The following is a 19,832-nucleotide window of genomic DNA, read 5'->3' as shown; positions in this document are numbered from 1 at the left end:
GTGAAATGAATCATGAGCTCAATATACAGAAAATGTAAAAAATGAAGAAAAAAAGGAATGGGCAAGAAATCCCCTTTTCTAGCAGAAAGAATAGATGAGGCAGAGAAACAGTGACAATGTAATTTCATGTTACCTTGCTGCACTGAATGTATTAATAGTTTGATTCGGTTTTGTTATTTGAAATGGAGACAGAAGAAGGGAAAGGGCATAAAATCTTCCTTACAAGCAGAAAAACAGATGAGGCAGAAAAACAACAAAAAACCTAATTTCAAGTTACCTTGCTGCACTGAATGTATTCATAGTTTGGCTCAGTTCTGTTACTTTAGATATACATTTAAGCCTATATTATTCTCTACTCTCCCTTCTCATCCAAAACTTATTTCTAAGGACCAGTTTTTCTCTCAGGCATGTGCATGTAAGTGTTACTACAGTAAAATGCAGTTGTTTATAGGTATCTGAAGGCAAGAGGACTAAAATCTGGTGCAACATAAATCGAGGCAGTTGTTACAGTGTTTTTAGTATGATGAGAACTGACTTTACAGCCTGACCTTCCATTCTGCTTGTTCTAATTGTATAAAGATATTAAAATAGGAAGGTGTTACCCTAAGTTAGACAACATTCTGAAACAACCATGCATTCATTTAATGAATAATAACAAATTTGAGTCTCTGCATTTATGAATACCACTCGGATTAACCTTCTTGTAGACTAAGGATTCATCCTCAAATGACTATTAAGCAAAAAACCTCACCCACAATAAAAGCTGAAAAGATATTTGAATGTATAATAATACTAATAAGCGAACCCATTACTATGATTAAACCTTTAATGTGATTAAAGCATTTTAGAAGGATTCCACCTAAAACTAGAAAGCACAATAGAGCAGGGGAAAAAATCAAAACGTATTCAAACTTGGAAATCAACAGTTCAAGAGATGCAGCTAGTTAATTCATCACTTCTTCAGCTGAGGTATGACTCTGGCATAGCCACTTCAAACCCCGAGACTGGTGTGATGAAGTGAAAAACACAAGTGAGCTGAACTGACAAGAATTTGGGAAAGCAACATGAACCACAGCTAGCAGGGAAAAAAAAAGCACACTTACAAAGAAGTTGGCGTTGTCCTAACATAAAGTTACCGATATTAATATAATCCTCAGTGCTCATGAGGGTTTGAAGTACCACAAGAATAGATCTGAAACCCTGCTGCATCAGTTTGAGAACCATGGATTGTGGACCACTTTCTGGGCATGCAGCAGCCCTGCAGAAATCGTCTCAGCCTTGTTTCTCCAGAGGGAGCTTTTCTTCTGCACAGCTCTGCAGCGTAAGGAGCACAACCTCATTCTAAGAATACCACAGCACTTTGTCGCAGCTTTACATGCTAGTGACATTGGTAGACTATACCATTTTCAAAAGATAACCGCAGAAATGTGTGAAATCATGCAAATGTATATGTCTTCTGGGAAAAGTGAAGTGATCCTTAATTTTTACCAACCTGGGTAAAGATTAGCTCTAGAAAGTTCGTATTATCTATTTAAGAGAATTGTCACTAAGATCGGACCCAACCTTCTTATGCAAAAAGTTACTGAATTAGATCCTCAGCTTGTATAGATTCAGGCTGCTTCACTGAAATCAACATGCTGTTGGGAATTAGTGTCAGCTGAGAATCTGGCTTGCTACACTTGGGCTCAAGAGGTTCAAAATTAACTAAATGAAACATGGGCTACATGAAAAGCATATCAGAAGATACCTCTGTGCAGAAGAATAACACTCCAAGCTGAAGTCTGATACCAAATTCACCATACATCACAGAAACATGGAAGTGGATGGGACCATCTGACTTCCAAAGTCCACCTTCCTGGTGTTTAGTCCAGAGAGGTCAAAAGATCATCCACTTTTCACATACCCATATACCACAAGCTAAAAAATACTTCCCAATACCCTACTACAAGTTTTCAGCCCATAGCAGAGACCAAAAGCTAGACTTTTTTCTTTTTTTTTTTTAAATGAATGACAGTAGCTCTCTTCACAGATGAGCTTTAGAAATAGTCTACCTCCCAAATTAGTTGCATTCTGTTTCCTGTTATTGCCTCTAATGCCCTACAGCAATCTTCCTCTGTATATTTGAAAAAAGCAAAACCAAACTGGGAATACTGCTGTTGTCCAAACTTGAGCCCATATTCCCACTACTTTAGTAATACAGTTTCTATTTGGGATGGTATGCAACACTGACACCAAAGAAATCAAGAGACGGATTTAGTAGGACCATGCTGTGATCTCAAGCTGACAAAAAACAAGCCATAAAAGGGCTCTACAAAGTCTAAAAACTCAAGAAAATAAATCTTTAAAGCAATTGTTGTTTATAATCTTTTTTTTTAGAACTGTATACTAGTTTTTGTGCAACATGCCTTTTTAATGGTATCTGGCTTAACTATCACCTATTAACTGTGTCTTTGAAAATAAGTTAATGTTGCCACTCCCTATATTTTTCAGAAATTAATGGAATGGGATGTACCCATAAAATGATCTTTAACTGCACCCATTTTCTTGTATCTGCAGATTTCATCCAATCTTTGTACTTGATTCTAAGCTGAAGATTCTCCTGAATAAAGTCCACATATTTCTAAGAACAAGCAGTTCAGATATTTCTATTCTGGTTACCACCATACCACAAGAACTGAAATAGCATCAATTAAAATTGTCATTGACCTCTTACAGAGCACTGATATAAGTGCCATTGTCCCTGTGTCCCAGCTGCTTTTTATACAACGGGGTATTTGATTTCCTCTGAACATTTGATAGAAAGATTAAACTGTCCAATGTTTCCAATTAAAAACAGTTTGTGTTCTACAGTGGATTTAACTACTTCATTAAATCACTCGTTATAGATCTCCTCACAGCGCTATTTTCAGTTCTTTCCTTCAATCTGTAAATTTTTCACTTATGGATCTAATAAAATCATCAGGAAGCTTATATTTCATTCATATGCCAAGTATCACAAAGATGTAATTAAAAATCATTACCACTATTCCATCTGTCACTTCTGTGCGTTGTCAGTGCACCTGACTCCTCTGTATGCAGAGTGTTAAGAAGTCTGCAAATTAATGCAGTGTGAACAGAGAAAATGTCCGTGTTATCTAGACACAATTTAAACTCTGCATTTTTTTTTACAACATCTCATACTGCTCTTTCTCAACCCTAGGAATTTCTGGTCCAGCGCACAACCAGTGTACCTTCATGGGAGTGAAATGTTTCTCCTTTCTTTTTGGGAATATTGCCAATACACTTCCTTGCCTCTTTCGGATGCAACTATCCTTCTTCGTGTCTCTGTTTTGTTCCATTTAGATCACCGTAATGTTAGACCCTTTCTGCTGATGTGTATGCATGCAGAATTAATAGACTTCATCTACTACAAAAAGATGTTGGCAGGAGTTTTGTTGGCAGCAGACAGAGTAAGCACATAACTCCCTTAGTGGCTTAGTTACCTTGGTTGCCAGCCACATTCAATATTGGCCTCAAGGTGCTTCCTCTTGACCTTTAAAGCCTTGTGGAATCTCGACCTGAGCGCTTTCTCCAAGGCAGCAATTCCCTCACCTTTCTGAGTGCCAAACAGGCTTGCCTGAGTCCTCTCTGTCTCACCAGCAGATATACAAATGCGCCCAGCTAACTAGCAACTTGACTGCATCTACCATCTTTCTCCTGCAGAAATGTCCAATCTACTGTGATCACCAAAGTTACAGAGATTGCATTGAAGACTCTTGCCCCTTTTTTCCCCCCCCAAAATGCGGGTTTGGCATCCAAAGTTACACTGAAGTCCTTTATTTTTATGTAAATGCTATATCTGGTTGTTATAAATTAAAATACAAATCAAAGTTGTCACTCTCGGTCACACTCTTCCCTTAACAAAATAATACTAAGCTTTAAGAAATAGGTGACAAGCATACACTGATCCTGATGGCAATTCATATTACTGGATGAAAAGAGTAAAAATAGTGAGCGCTCTTTAGTATAAATCAATCCATGTAATCTACCTTTATTTCAATCCAGTAAAACTGTCAATAAATAAATCATGGTTGTATGCAATACGTAATTCAAGGACAACACCAATTCCTTATTCTTTTGACCCTCACATCCATGAGTAAAACCATAAGCACTCTCATTGGCTTGTATACCAACTAACAGGTCTTGATTCTGCAGTGCTTGTATATGTGTGCTCCTCTTCGTAGTCACAACCTGCCCTACCTAGTATGCAAAACCATGCTTAGTAGCAAAGTATTTGCTGGACTGCACCTAAGAGCAGGATTTACATTTTAAAAGTTTTTACTTTAACAAAATTAGGTTATATTCTGAAAATAAAACACAACTTAAAACAATTTATAGCCAGCTTTTGGGGGGAGAGGTCTAAATTATGTTAAAGATGCGGTAGTTACCTGAATATCCTTTCTGCCTTATGATCCGTTTGGCCTTTATGGCACTTGCCTCAGTACTGCCAATAGTAACAAAACCTAGCAAGTAACAGAGTTTGCATCTATAGTCGTAAAAGCATCTGCAAAACAATTGTATGCAAATATGCAGTCACAATTGCATTTCAAAACACTATTTTAAGAACCAAACTCAAATTACTGAAAAGACTGTTTAAACAATAGTCAATAAATATGTTCACTAAAATAAGAATTTTTTTTTCTTTTTTATTTACTTTGCAGGGGATTTGCACATCAGTCCTCTCACAAAAATGGTTTTCATAGATAAAAATTTTAAGCTTCTTTTTAACCAGTCCATACTTCAGCTTCCCCGTAAAAGTTCAGCTTTTCCAAATATCACTTCTTGGGAAAAAACTTACAAACATTGTTTCCAGAGAAACACATAGTTGTGTTTGAATGGAGGGCAGAGCTTGTGTTTTTAAAATCCTGGTTATACTTAAAGTACCGAAACAGGCCTGCATTGCAGAAGGCTTATTTCTGAGCATTAAAAGACAGCATGAAATGAGAAAGCTGATCCCGGCCTCTTTTCATCTTACTGGAAAGTTTGGCTCAACTCCAATCTTCCCTCAGTTTAGGGAGTGGTTAACAAACTACGTGTCAATATAAGAAAACAAAATTAAAACAAAATTATTCAGCCACTTTACCTTTCCGAGATAATTTTCCTTGAGGTCTGTTTCCTAGTCTTATTCCATGTGCCAGAGCTTTCTGTGACAGTCACAGGTTAACATAAAGTGAATGTGATAAAAACCGCAAGCGATACCTTCACTGTAATTGCTGCTACAGGTACACTGTAATTGCTAGAAATAAGCAATCATTTTTATCATAGTAGAAGGTGTGGTTTAGTTTGCACTTGTCAGAGGGTCTGTAGGAGTTTTCACAACAGAGAATCAACACTGCTTTTATTTTAGCAACAAGAGCTGTTCAAGTGATGGTATTTAAGGAATGAGGTCACATATTCAAGCTGTTTAGATACAACAGTGTTCAAAGATGTCAGTCAGGCTCCAAGTAGATAAAAAGTGCATCAGCTTATCAGCCAGGCATTTCTAGTGCTGGTGCGCTTCTCGCATTTAATAAAGCAAGGCATGCAAAGTGAACTCCATCCTGGCACAGAAAGATGCTTCTGAAGGCCTTTACGCTGTATAGCACAGTTAGAAAGTACGAATTACAAGACGTCTCTGAATGCCTACACTTCAATGGTTCAAGAAAAAAAAATCAGCGTTCTTACCTGAATCAGTAGTTTTTCTCTGTATTAGGAGAGATTTCAGTAAGACAGATGTTGCAGCAGGAAATCCTAGGCAACCAAATACATTTAAATTACTATATTGGTGAAACTTATTCAGTAGTGTAAAGTACTAATCTGACTTTATAACTTCATCCAGATATATTTAACTAACACGGAAGATTTGGCCCAAGATTTTTGGCCAATGGCAGAATATATTTGAATGTTCCCATGCATCCACAGAAAGACCAATATCTACTCCTTTAAGTATCCCATTATGTAAAAAAATTGGGTCAATGGCTGACACAGTCTGAAATTAGTTGGTATGAGTGTAACCTCAGTAGAAATTTGCTTGATCACAACTAGACTTAAATTTGATCTTTTCTAAAAAAGATCAACAAATTGTTGATAGTCAGGTGGTCCAAACCTGATTTACCATATGCAATTCAACTGAAATCAACAGGATTATGAACACTGATACCAAATTTTATTTGGCCCACAACCTTGGCAATAAATTTCTTTTCAAATGCACTCAGTTAAAAGAAAAGTCTCCCTTTTCCTAAATACATGTAGCATGACCACGCAGACAAGTTTATCTGAAAAATTTAAATTTTGTCTCCCAACATACATAAATCCAATGTATTTACACTCCTGTAAATTTCTCCTTAATGGTTAGTAAGCGATATGTCTTTTCTCAAAACACATTTTAGAGAGAGTATTTGCCACTGAATTTTTTATAAATATATTTCTGATATGTGTTTAAAGTATAATTTCTGTTACAATAGAGTCAAAAATTAGGCATTATAATCACTTCTCTGAAGAATTTACACTGACCAAGGCTCCATCCTGAAAATATTTTTACATGCATGAGTTCAGTAAAAGTATTCACATAAACAAAGTAATTCATGTGTATAAATGTTGCGGACTTCAGCCAAAAAGATGATAGCACTCAGTACAAAAACACTGAAATTGTCTTTAATACACGCAGGATAAACCAGGCTGTCAGGCAGTGATCTGTATTAAATTTTTATGAAACAGGTTATGCCAAATGTATTTCCTCTGACTTCATAAATGCGAAATTATTTATTTCCTAGCAGATACTTCCATTAGGCTTTAGTAATTTACATCATTACCAAGATATCAAGATTAGGCCTTTGCACTGGTAAATATTTCAATAAATCTTATTATTAAGTTTCTAGCTTCCCCTAAATTGTATTTTACTGTTTGTGTATTGAAGCAACAAGATTGCAACAGCAATGAAAAATATTTACAGCCTAGTTTGATTTACATTGCTTCATGTTTACACAGAAGAAAAAAATATTCAACAAGCCTCACCTGTACATGTGACTTTTACTCAAGGAAATAAGCCTGTGTTGCTTAACAGCAATACTTAGGTGCATAAAGAATTAGCTCCAAAGAGAGGACCTGATTTTCAGGAATTAACCCTGAGAACTTGCTGAAACGCCTGCTCCCATTATTTTTGTACAGCCCCAAGGGACTGTAGAATTAGCCCTAGTACGATACCAGAAATCCAAGAATACTTAAGTATCATTGAAAGATATCACAACTTCAGACTTTTCCAAGTGTGATCTTGTTTAATATTTGTTATGTTAAAGAGGAACAGAGAAGATGGATGGGTAAAAACCTTTAATAGGGACTGGATTCACAGCAGTCAAGCACGCTGCATGATATAATCCTTCAATTCAAACTATTTTTCAAGCATAAAAAATATCAAGCAGCAAGTTAAGCAGAGAATTATTTCACTAAATTCTGACCAAATAAAATTAACAAGTCAGTAATTACTGCTTTCCCATTTTTAACCTGGACAGCAACCATCTGAACTGTAAGATATTCAGTATTTATCTCTAGACAGAAAGAAGAAATGTGGAATGTCCAACTGTAGAAACAATCAGTGAAAGTACTGCCATAGAAAGTGAAAGTACCGAAGGGAGCAGCTAGTGCAGCAGACACTTAAAAATTAATATTTTCTGTTTGGGGAAAAAAAAACCATTCATGGACATGACTAAAATTATTCTTGTTCATTTCCACACTGCTCATTCTTTCCTTTCTCTCCCCCTACCAGTAGTGGACATCAGAGGTAATTTTTGTCCTTTCCTTGTTCCAAAATGAAATTAAAGCCTGTCTGAAAAAGACTGATTTTTGTTTCAGGAACTTTCATCTTGCTCTTTTGGCACTGTTCGTTGTCTCCTTTGTTTAGCCTGTGTATGTAGTCTATGTACCTGAACCTGCCCCAAAAACAAAATTATTACTTAGGCTAAAAATAGAAAGCAAATTGTGTCTGGTCTCCCTGTTGGAAGTAGAAATTGTTTACATTCATTGAAAAAGAGGCAAACCTGTTGCTAGCTACTGGAAATATCTTTCCAAGCCTGATTGAAAGACAGTCTCCCTAGACAGTAAGTCCCTGGACAGTCTTCCTGCTCTCCAAAAGCTCCCACTGGATATTCTCCTTCCTTCTGAACTCTCCCCATGGTGGAAGCTGACACGGAGAGGCACAGAGCTCTTATTGAGGAGCGTTTACATTAACATTGGTTGTACACACAAATTTCGCTCAGGAAGGCTAACAATAATGAGTTAGTCCTTCAGTTAAGGTAAGCTGTCATGGTGACTTTTTTGGTCTGGGTTTTTTTTGGAGTTTGTTTCTTGGTTTTGTTTTGTTTTTTTCCCCCAAGCATTGTGGCATTACACTGAACATCCATGTTGAGATATGACAGGTTAGAGGTGACAAATGCTTAATCTCTTAGACTTATCCAAGCTGCAGAATTGTATGAATGCTGGAAATGTGGTTTTCAAGCTCAAACTGTACTACCTTATTACACAGCATCAAGGCTACATTAATAAGGATTCTGATGAGCATATTTTTTTCTAAGTTTTTGACCAAAACTCTCTTATCTGTACAATACAATAAACATCTCAATAACCTCCCAAACAAATGAAACCTATCTTAAGCTGTCCATTAAGCACTTTTCAACCAAGGTAATTGACTTCCATTATAACCAATTTGTAGGGTACTAAGAGCATTTTACCACTTCATTATTTCATGTTATCAAAATGCTGGGTGATCTACATCGCTTAAATGTCTCATTTCATGGCTGAACAAAAGCTATCAGGGTGATTTTACATATCTGATTCAGAAAATCTGCCATTGCTTCTTACAGATGGAGTTCAAATAGAAATGAACGATTGAGTCTATTTCAGTTATTTACCAGATATACTAGCAATTACAAGTGTTTCTAATTTTCTCTTAATTGAAGGTACATGACAATTGTGCTACACGCTGTACTTATTTTGGCCAGATCCTCAGCTACAATAAACCAGCAAACCTCAATTACGTTAATTAACCTGTGTAATTTAGGCCAACTGGATGTAACTGCCTTCAGGATTTTTCTATATTTTTATGCTTGTCCGTGTTAATATACTTATTTCTTGTGGAGAAGCAGAATTACTAACTGTAAATGCAAACAGAGCAAAGTCCAGAAGAGTGAGCCTAGAACAGCCTCTTCAGTTCTGTACTATTATTGGGACAGCCTCTTCAGTTCTGTACTATTATTGGGAGACATCACACAACAGCTTTGAAAAGAAATACCCCAAAATTGGAATGCGTTGTCATCTTTCAGTCAGCCACAGCATATATTACCTCACAAACCATTCTTGCCTTTGACAGCCACAGCAGAGCCTTCTCTGGTTTGAGCTTTTGCCAGCAGATCTCTGAAAATGGTGTCAGGGAACTGATTTAGCCCAGTCACACAATGATGCTGAGTAACTCTGATCCTCACCGGGAGTCATTCTGCTGCTGTCACTTCTGAGTCATTACATTTTCTGAGGAAGTAGCCTTCTCTGCTACCTCAAACTTTCTTTGCTACATCAATGCTGAGTTCAAAGTGTGCTTTGCAACTTCCCACAATAAAACAAAACATCCAAATAGGTTCCTTTGGGGAAGGAACAATAGCCGATCCCTAGCCATGACTTACTAAATACATCTACCTTCTTTTTGTTTCTTTTCTTTACACAGGAGTCAAATTCTTTTTTAAAATCATACATCCAAATCCTCAAAATGAAAACTTTCTAAAAGCAACTTTTGATCTCACTTCAACACTCTCTGCCTTCATTCCCTTTGGTCCACATCATCTTCCCCTTTTCCTCTATATCTATTTCCATCTTTCTATGCTTGTTTCTTTCTAATTTTTTATGGTTTTTAAACAAAAACATATTTGAATTTTTTATTTTGGGAAATAGTGATAAAATTCTTTGTTGGATAGTAAAGAGGACACACAGCTTTGAGGTGACATCACATCTTCTCCCCCAGCCTTAGATTCCAGACTACCCCAACTCCTTAGAGAATCTTTCCACTGAGTTCCACAGACACTAAATCTTCATACCTTGACTTCACCACCTTACAGACACACACAAGGCACTATTCTATACTACAACATGCTTTACTGTCCTTTCTGGTTTACTTCTAGAGTAGTAAACAGCAGAATTAATTTTCTATCTACTACTTGCCTTCCTTTGTAAACATAAAATTTATCTCCATATGTCACCGAGTTAAACCAAGTCAATTTATTGTTTAAGACTGTGGATTTCTTATTCAGTGCCAAGAGAGATGATAATGAAAAGTCATACTGCTCTGTGCATATAGATACAGCTTGGTGGAAGAGGGAAGGAAGGTAGGGAAGAGTGACAGCTCAAAGCTGTTTGATGCTTTCCGTCAAGTGCGGCCTACTTATTGAAAGTGAGTTCTCTGGAAGGCCACTTCCAAACCATCGATATTTACAGATTTTGTTACCTTCCAGGCAACTTAAGCCATTGTGCAATCTATAAATACTTGTGTCTTCACAATTAGGTAAGATCACTCCATACTGTATAAAGTTTTACATGTCACTCATTCTATGTAGGCTACCAACATTTATGTTCTTAGACCAATGAAGTCTTCAAACCATAAGCACTAGCATCTGAATCCTTTCAGAAAAGGATATATAAGCATAAGCCAAGGAAGAAGCAGTCATAAGAAGATTTTTTCAGCTCTGAAAATACCAAGTCATGCTCTGCAGAGTGCTGAAATGACTTTTCTTTCTCAACCAACCTATGTGATGCCTTTGCAACACTGGCAAACCACAGATAAGCTTTCGATAATAGCTCCTTTTTAAAACTTCACACATCTGTGAGAGTCCAAGCAGTTGATGGGCATTGCGCCACTTCAAGTTTTGGTCAGGGGAAACTCTCTCTCACTTGCAGCGTGCTCAGAGTTAATCACCTCCTCGCAAAACAAAACATACTTCTTTGGATTGAGCTTCAAACTGACGAGAAGCTTATCACAGACCATTAACAAATGTAATGTTTTTTTGTAAAAAAAATTCACACACACCAGGATATCACTCAGCTCTAAGAAACACGCCATGTAAAGTTCTCTCAAATATTTGAGATGTACTAAGCCGAAAACTGTAGCTTAAATTAAAATACGTTTACCCTCCTGTGAAAGTAGGTTTCTCTTTTCCATCCCCCATTGTCCTTCACACATTTTCACCTGCCAAAGCACATTTTTAAAACCGGCGCTGGGGCAATTTCTTCCCATAGACACCCCGGTAGGAACCCCCAATTGAATAATCTCTGCATTCTGTCTTTCACCACAGTGTAGCGGCATAACCATACTGGGCTTTCAGAAGAAGTTGATGTCTGCATCTGCTTGGGGACTCCGTATACTTTGAAAAAAAGCCAAATCTTCCCAGGTTCTTCAGCTTTGAAAAAAGCTTACCTGTATTAAAAGGGTTTCCCTTTCCTGCCTTATAGCCTCACTGAAATAAGGATGTACTGTTGATATGGACAGGCTTTTTTCCTAATTGAATTGTAAGGGTTTCTTTTTTTCCCCTATATAGACAGCACTATTCTCAGTTCATGAATCTCCCTCATTCTTTTTTCAAGACCTCAAAAATGAAATATTGACCCAACACTTCCTACAAACACTGTGACATCGCGTATGCCAAGCTCTCTGCAAATAGAGTGCAAACATGGGACATCAGGGAACTTACTCCACAGAGTTTTCCTTGAAGTTGGAATTACTTGCTAAGCCTGAAAGATAAACTAAAATTTTACATTTCTTAACCTTATCAACAAAAAAGCTGTTTGTTTTACATATTCTGTATCATGAATATCTGGAAATCTGAAGCCTTCTAAAAATGCAGATGGTGGGCTAAAACAATGTCAAAAACGTGAGGGTTTGCAGTCTCTTCTCTCTCCATGATGTTTACACAGCATGTTTGAGTGTGCACAGCTGTAGCTGCTTAAAGAAGAGCCAGGTAGTCATGATGGTTGCAGAACGTAAGTGTCCAGAGCCTGGTAGGTCACAAGCAATGAAGCTAGCCATGTCTTGTTACTGCCTTGGGGATGAACAGTGTTGGGGCAATTTTCTCCCATAGACACCCCAGTAGGAATTCTCACTTGGTAACTGAAAGGTCTCCCTGTTACCTCTTGGTCTCACATGGTTACAGCGCAAGAGCTGAGCACAAACCCTATAGATAATGAGTAATCATCTAAAAAGATACCGTGCTGATTTTCCCAGTGAAATGTAGCAGCTACAGAAAATCCATTTACAGCCTGTCAAGGATGGGTGAAAGAAAGAAAGGAAAATCACAAAGGAGCTAATTCTTCATCTTTTTTCCTTTTTAGTCATTAGTCAGAGCCCATTAAGCCCAGCTCCAAGTCCCCTATTAAGGACAGAAGACCCCTGCAGATATAATGGGGAATTTGAATGTGAGGAGACCCCTCGCAGCAGTCTGTGCACTGCCATCTGCCCACCACCAGCTTACTGTTGACAATGCTTCATTACCGTGAATATCTTCGATTAGGGATCTTGAGCCAGCTGTGCCCTCTTGGTTTGAGTCTTGCAATGTGTCACTGCAGCAATACAAATATAGCCAGTCCATTACTCTCAGGTTGTCTGACTAAGCAGCTTTTGGCTGAGAAAATGTTCTGTTATTCCACCACTGGGACCAAATTTTTATTTCAGATATAATCCTGCAGTCTTAGCATTTCCTAGTTAGGGCTACACTTCTGAAAATCCAAGGACAGACTTAGCCCTTACTGGGTAAATGCTGGTGAACAGCTCAGAAAGGAATCCACAACTGAGCCTCTTTTTTCATCCTGAGAGTTAATAAAGGGATGACAGGACACACAAAAATGGACAGAAAACCACGTTAAAGATACTACAGAATCAAATTCTATTCTCAGTAAAATATTAACTAGAGATATTCTGCAAGAATTTGCTAAATCTAGTACTAAAACTACTTGTCTTTTCAAGGGTATGGAGAAATATTCAGTAACCCTGAGTCAGGTGTTCCTGGTTATATATAGCAGTACATAATAACTACATAATACAGCAGTAATCCCACATGCTGTAATTTTAATACAATATTGACTGATGCTTTGGAACACAATTCATAACTTAACGCTAGCTTTTTATTTACTACTTAAGCAAAGTTTTACTACAGAAAAACTTCCTGACATAAAATATATTAACTGCAGAAAGCTTGCCTCTCAGGACGGTAAATCTGGTGCCAAAAAGTAAGTAACTTCTTGTGTGTATGGCAATAATGTGGCAAGCTCTTGTAGGCTGACTACAGATATCTCCCTCTTTACATTCTGCACACACTCAGCTCTATACTGCATGAGCTGTTTTTGTTTGCAGATGACAGGGTTTCTCAGCAACGTAAGAATGTGAAGTAGAAACAGCATGTATCAATAAGAACAAAGCAAAAAGTCAGTCTTGGTTTCCTTTCACAATCTGGTAGTTTTCCTCTCATGCTTTTCCCCTACTATGCTTTTTGCCTGCAGATTACCCAACAATTTTCAGAGCTCATCTCAGGTGCACTCCTGCTGTGTACACAAAAATGCCCAAAAAGAAAACGGGAAATAAAGGGCATAAATATAAGTACATAGACAAAATGGTTCTGCTTCACATGCAACTACAAAATACATACAAACAGATCTAGGTCCTCTTCTATATTATTGGGAAAATCTCAAACCTGATGCAGTTTTAGGTCTATCGATAAGCAGAATCGCAGCTTCTTAGCTTAGATCTAATATTCATCCCACCTGGATATTATGAGTGCTTCTGAGTAATCACACTGGTTTCATCTGACGCAAGAGTGGATAAGTTATAAAGGGCTCTAATGATCAGTTTTAAAGTTCTGGGAATATGTATGCTAGAAAGCTATTTAACTCTTTTTTTTTTTTTTTTAATGGTTATGTCTTGGAGTACAACCATTGGTCTCCTTGGCCACATTTGACTGCAAATAACATTCCTCAGTACTGATGTCACCATATTAATTAGCCTTTAAATGCAGCCCCCTGCCACTGAGAGCTGCTTCTTCACCATCACTGAAATTAATTATCTTTTGCATTAAGCCTCTAACTGATAGGCAATGAGGTGAACTACAAAAAAAAAAAAAAGGCCCGATGTAGCCAACACCAATGTGGTCTCTGTCATTCATGCAGCCTCTCTTCAGCCTAGGAGAAGCAAGAGCAGCCTTGAGACTCAGCACTTTTGGGAGGGTCCAGCAAGCTATCTCAACCATAATCACTTACCAGCTCTAGCTTTGTTTGCAGAAGTTGAAACCAAGTGGAAACCAATAGCAACAAAAACTCCTCGCCGCTCAGTTCGATTTGTCCTTTAACGGCTTATTCTGGGGAAGGAAAGAAACTTGTTGCTGGACACCCTTCACGCCTTCACAAAAGGAGTACAAAAGAAGGAAAGAAGTCATGTCTCAATTTCACTATTCCCAGCAGGCTTATGTCCTGCATACTGTCAATCCAGTCCTGAATATTTATATCACTACCAGTCAACAGACTGTGTTCTTTCACAAACTGCCAGCTGAAGTGATTTCTCACAGCCAAGCAGCTGCTATTCTTCTCTGTCCTTTCCAAGGGCTCAACTTCACAGTCACTAGATAGAGAAAGATCAGGCTAAACAAGGGGAAAATTCACATGTTCTTAAGTCTCAAAACAAAAGAGCAGACAGATTCATGCACAGTCAGAAGGATCAAGGGCACAAGAAGCAATCAATTTTTTTGATCCAAGATCTTCTGGAAGAGGAGTTGTATTAGGAGACTCTATAGAAATAAAATCAACATTTTGGTAACTAGGCCTGTGAAGAGGGTGGTTTGAGCATCACAACGGAGACGACATTTAGCTGGCCACATGCCTGCCAGTTTGAAGGGATCAAACACACTGCCTGATAGAGGAGATGATGGATTTCAGAACAGTACAGGAACTGTAACTCAGCACTTCCAACACACTGGATGTAACCCTGATTGTTCATCTAACATGTTTGCCACATGACTAAAGAAACTGGGATAGAAATTCTTTTTGTCGGTGTCATTCCTCTATTTCGTCATCTCTTATATTACCATATGACCAGATGGGATAAGTGTCAAAGTTTTAAATTTGCAGCATCTGTCCCACCCTTTCTTAGCAGGATGTGGGGAATATAACGTTTTACTAGTAATACTTGAAGAAGTTATCTTGTAAAGAGAGTCAGAGACCTATGCTGTGACTCATTCGTCAGACAAAAACTAATTCAGCCTGCTTACAGTATGGAGCCAGAACCAACTTCTCAGAATGCTTTGTTTCCAAAACTTCCCTCTAATTGAGGCAATTTACTTATCCAGGATAGTTCAATTTTATTTTAATAAACTGTCTTCTGAAACTGTTATGGAATTTCCTCATGCTCTGCAGAAGGAGGGTTCTCCTAAGTAATACTAAATACAAATCTTGGGATGTTAATTTTCATTCCTCTCCTAGGCTACCCACTGTTTTTGACAGTGGGCCACACTCAAGGACATTATCACTCAAAGAAAATAAATTTTCAGATAAGCACATATTCATTTTCCTATTCTCTAGCATGGTCCACAGACTCATGACAGTGGCATTTCACAGGAGCGTGACTCCAAGGTGAAGACAGGATCATCTTTGAAAAGTGATCTTTGAACAAATAGAGATTATTATATATACTCTTCATTGTTCCCTGGATATTGAAAAAACATCATTTTGCTAAAACTGAATGACTAATATGAAGACTTTGAAATGCTTGTACCATACAGTTCAGAGAAGGCTTCCTGCAGTTCCATTAAAAATAAAAAAGAATTAAAAATATGACTCCTAGTATCTTCATCTCTACCGATCAGGCCTTACTCCAGCTGGGGACACTGATTTACCCCTGCAAGCCAGTATTTCCTTCTGCCACAGCCAGCTAGATCCCCTCTTCCAAGACACAGCAGAGGACTTCCTAGAAGAGTGAAAGCTTGTGGTCCCTTCTGCACTATGTTTCACAGACTCAGAGGCCATGTGCCTGGCATTCAAAGTACTTCCATGTCTACTAGAGCAAGCTGCAATTCAGGTGCTGACAGATAACACCACTGCTATGTTCTGTTAGGACTGGAGGTTTGCTCCTGTACAGTGTTTAACTTTTTGGCTATGATCTTCTATTATGAGGCCCAATATTTCCTAACTTCATCCCCAGCCCAGGCCTATGATGGACTACTTTGACAGTACATGTATGCACTGCCTATGAGCCATACCATTGTATGTGTATCTCAGCTCTCTGTTTGTCTAGAACAATAACCAGAAAAAATGTTGATGAAAAGATAAAAGTATTTTTTTCCCTTTTTTTAAAGTCAATATTAAGTTAGCTGTCTTGGAGTAGGCCCTAGGACCTAGATGAAACAGTTATAATAAAAATTAAGAAAAGATAATAGCTACCAACCATAGAGCAAACTGTGAGCCCTGTTCAAAGGTGGTAAAAAGAAAAATCTAGAATATAAACCTTACTTTTCTCCTGCTTCTGAAGCAAAAGACAGAATGGGAATGAGTTCAACCTACTCCAGTCACTGCTAGATGATGGATGACTTCATTCATTCAAGTTGTAGCATTCCCTGAGGTTGCCAAGACTCAGAGGAGACAAAAACTGCTTCTGCAAATTCCAGCACAGGTCCACAGGGTTTGCACCACAACAGGACAGCTCTGCAAAGCCTGCTGTTTCTTTACTTGGGAAGCACTCTGGTGCACGGGGGATAGATATTACAGAAACTATTAAATGGCCAGATGGACCCTAACAGAATTGGAAACTGTTGGTTCAAAAAAGTAATGAAGCTGCAAAGACGCTTTACCAAATTTGGCCAAGTTAACTTCAGACTTGGTGGTTAAAACCTCAAACAAACGGATTCCAACAATACTGTTTTTTCCAGCTCCCAGTGTCTTCTAGCATAAGCAGCAGTGCAGTTTTAGGCTTCTGGTTCTTTTATGCAAGGGAAACCTCTGTTATTCTGGTGCTACTGGAATGGAGAATAGTTTCTGCAAGCAAAAGAGGAAGAAAGCTGCAGTCACATGCAGTGTCACACAGATGAAGTCATACACTGGCATAACAGCAAGTGTTGTCAGTTGTCAAAGGCCATCTGTAGCCAGCAGACTTAAACTGTCATCCTGTAAAAAGATGCAAACAAGCCTAATGGGAGATTGCATTATCCTCTCCCTGGCATTCAATCAAATGAAGCTTGTTCCCTGAACAGATATAGAAAACAAAGGGCTACATTCTTTCATTTTCTTTTTTTCTTTTTTAAAAAGAAAATCATTATTTTGTGGCAGTTGATACATTTTCAAAATGACAGGAAAAATAGGAAGAACCAAAGAACTCCAGAACTGAAGAGTCACTTGTCAAATGTGGGTTGTGTATACTCATTTGCTGCTATGGGGAGAGGGGGATTGCTCCACTGTTTGCTCTGCAGAATGGACTCACAGACTTTTGATTTGAATCATTTAGGGGTTTGCTATGTAAGCAATTTGACACTCTGTGTGCTGTCTCTGCTTTTGGGGGCGGGGGGAGTTTTTTTGCAGTGCCAAACACAGTGTGGGAACTGCTGGGAAAGGATACTAAATAAGAGCTCCATTCCTTGGAGCAGGAAATGGATACACACTTAGAGATGATGCATTAAGCGTTCCTGAGGGAAAGTATAGTGATGGCTCCCAGTACACTTTGCGTATCCTCCAGCTGGTGTCAGATTTCCAAATCAACCTGCAACTGAAGACAGGAGACGTGCTCAAGGAGAGGTACACATTCCACCACGTGTAGGCCCCAATGATGCAAGAAGGGAAATATTGCTATTCTCTATTCTAGGAGGCAAAGATAAATGTGCTTGTTTGGTTGGTTCTAGCGCAGGCAGGGGCCAAAGAAGAGGAGCACTGAAAACTGAAAAATGAGTCTTGGGATCTGTGCCTGGTACTGATGCAAATGAAGGTGAAACTATACAAACACCAACACAATCAGACCATTCATCATTCCTTCATTAGCGGCTTTTCTTTGCAACACCACCACCAAAGAAAAAACCTTCCCTCTTTTTATGAACGACCAAGAGTATTGAAAAGAAAGCCTAATTGCTGAGTGTACAGTATGCACACTGTTTGTAAGACCGTTTGTTATGCAAATAAGATAGGCCTGAATCCATAGGTGGTGTTAGTGTAATTCAATTTACACAACCTTTGTAATACAGAAACTTACTGAGTATACGATATGGAATCTCAACTCATGGCAAAACAGTTGCCTGCTACTAACAGAAAAGCTTCCAACTACAGTGCTAAGGCAGATACAAACTCTACACTCCAGATGAAATCTGTTATCTTGCTCAGATTTCCAGGAAAGGTCAGATTTCCATAATAGATGCAAATCTAACATGCTAGCCTTGCTTACCCACGTGAACACACTTACTCTTAGTGAAAAATGATGAAATTGTTTTAACATATTTTACATTCCTTTAACAGAATGAAAGTCTTTCATGTTCTATTGACTTGGATGATCTAACATTAAGGTTGTGTTTTCATATATGCGTATTATACTCTGGGCTCACAGAATTCCATACTGTACAGCTGCCTGCCACTCCCCATTAAAACAACTTGACTTCAGCTTCTTATAAACCTTTGCATCAAAATCTTCCATGCCATTGGCCGAAAATTTTGGCGAGCTTCAGCAAGAAATGACTCAGCTGTTTCCAAGAAATAAGTCAGAGAGAACAATACACTGTCATGGTGATATCAAAAAAGAAACCTTAAGAAGGTTGGGTTGGGTTTTGTTTTGTTTTGTTTATCTTGAAGACCATGTAACTGGTAAGGTGTGCATCTTGTCATCCCTGAAATAAGTTTACATATAATCATCAGAAAAATTCTAACTCACACGTGCTTTGTAGAGTTTCTTGAATTTGAAGCTACCAAATTTCTAGAGATCCCAATGTCTTTTACAACTCTGTATGTAATCAGACTGCGCAAACACTACCCACCTGCAGAGTGTGAGCTCCAGGGACTCACAAGGACTTTCATCTGTAACTGCTGAACCCAGATGCTAGAAAGCGGGGCACTGAAATTGAGGTCAGGAACCTCCCTGTCCTGCTCACCATTACCTGTTCCTCAGTGCAGTCAGCCTGGAGAAGGTGGCTGTTTTCTTCAGAGTGCACATGGGACACACGGACTGACTTAAGGATGTTATGAAGGAAATGAGCAGAATGGGATAAGGTGTCTTGCCTGCACAGCAACAGACAGCTGATTCTACCTATTAAAATAAAATAAAGCATTGCCAGGTTACCTACAAAGATCACAGATGGGTACTTCGGGCAGCACAGCTTGTTTCTTAATTTCCCCTTTTTGTTCCCACTGTAATATTTGTAACACTCATTAATGCATCACGCTCACTAAACTGTTGATCTGTGGTATGATGATGCTAGGAAAATTTCTGTGCTCAGTTTCCAATTTTTAACCACAGGAAGACAGGGAGAAATGTGGAGGCTATACGTTCAGCTCAGACTCTTTGGAGGAGTGCCTTGTATCACATTGGGATACCACCTCTGGACTGACAGAGTAGCACTGATGCAATTCAAAGTATGCTTGCATGTCAGCTGAAACAGAATGCGGCAGAAGCAGGATTAAGTGAAATTAATACTTCAAAAAGAAAGTGCAAAAATACCAATAATCCATAAGTGATGTGAAGGATTGCTTCAGGAAAAATCAAACAGGAGCAGAAATATCATTGCATTCTGTGGAGGCATAAGGAGGAACAAAAGAAACTCAAGACAAAAAGGGATTAA

General features: G+C 38.4%; 1 long non-coding RNA gene across 1 annotated transcript in view; it reads right to left on the bottom strand.

Moving 5' to 3' along the window:
- Window positions 1-5,705: 5,705 nt before the first annotated feature.
- Window positions 5,706-19,832, bottom strand: part of LOC142407852 (uncharacterized) — a 39,390-nt gene continuing 25,263 nt past the window's right edge. The window contains exon 4 of the long non-coding RNA XR_012775079.1: window positions 5,706-5,769. This is a non-coding gene — a long non-coding RNA (uncharacterized LOC142407852). The remainder of the gene's footprint in view (window positions 5,770-19,832) is intronic.

This window comes from Mycteria americana, chromosome 3 (genome assembly GCF_035582795.1).
Source record: "Mycteria americana isolate JAX WOST 10 ecotype Jacksonville Zoo and Gardens chromosome 3, USCA_MyAme_1.0, whole genome shotgun sequence".
NCBI lineage: Eukaryota > Metazoa > Chordata > Aves > Ciconiiformes > Ciconiidae > Mycteria > Mycteria americana.
Note: the sequence above shows the minus strand (reverse complement) of the source record. Positions and strands in the feature narration are given on the sequence as shown.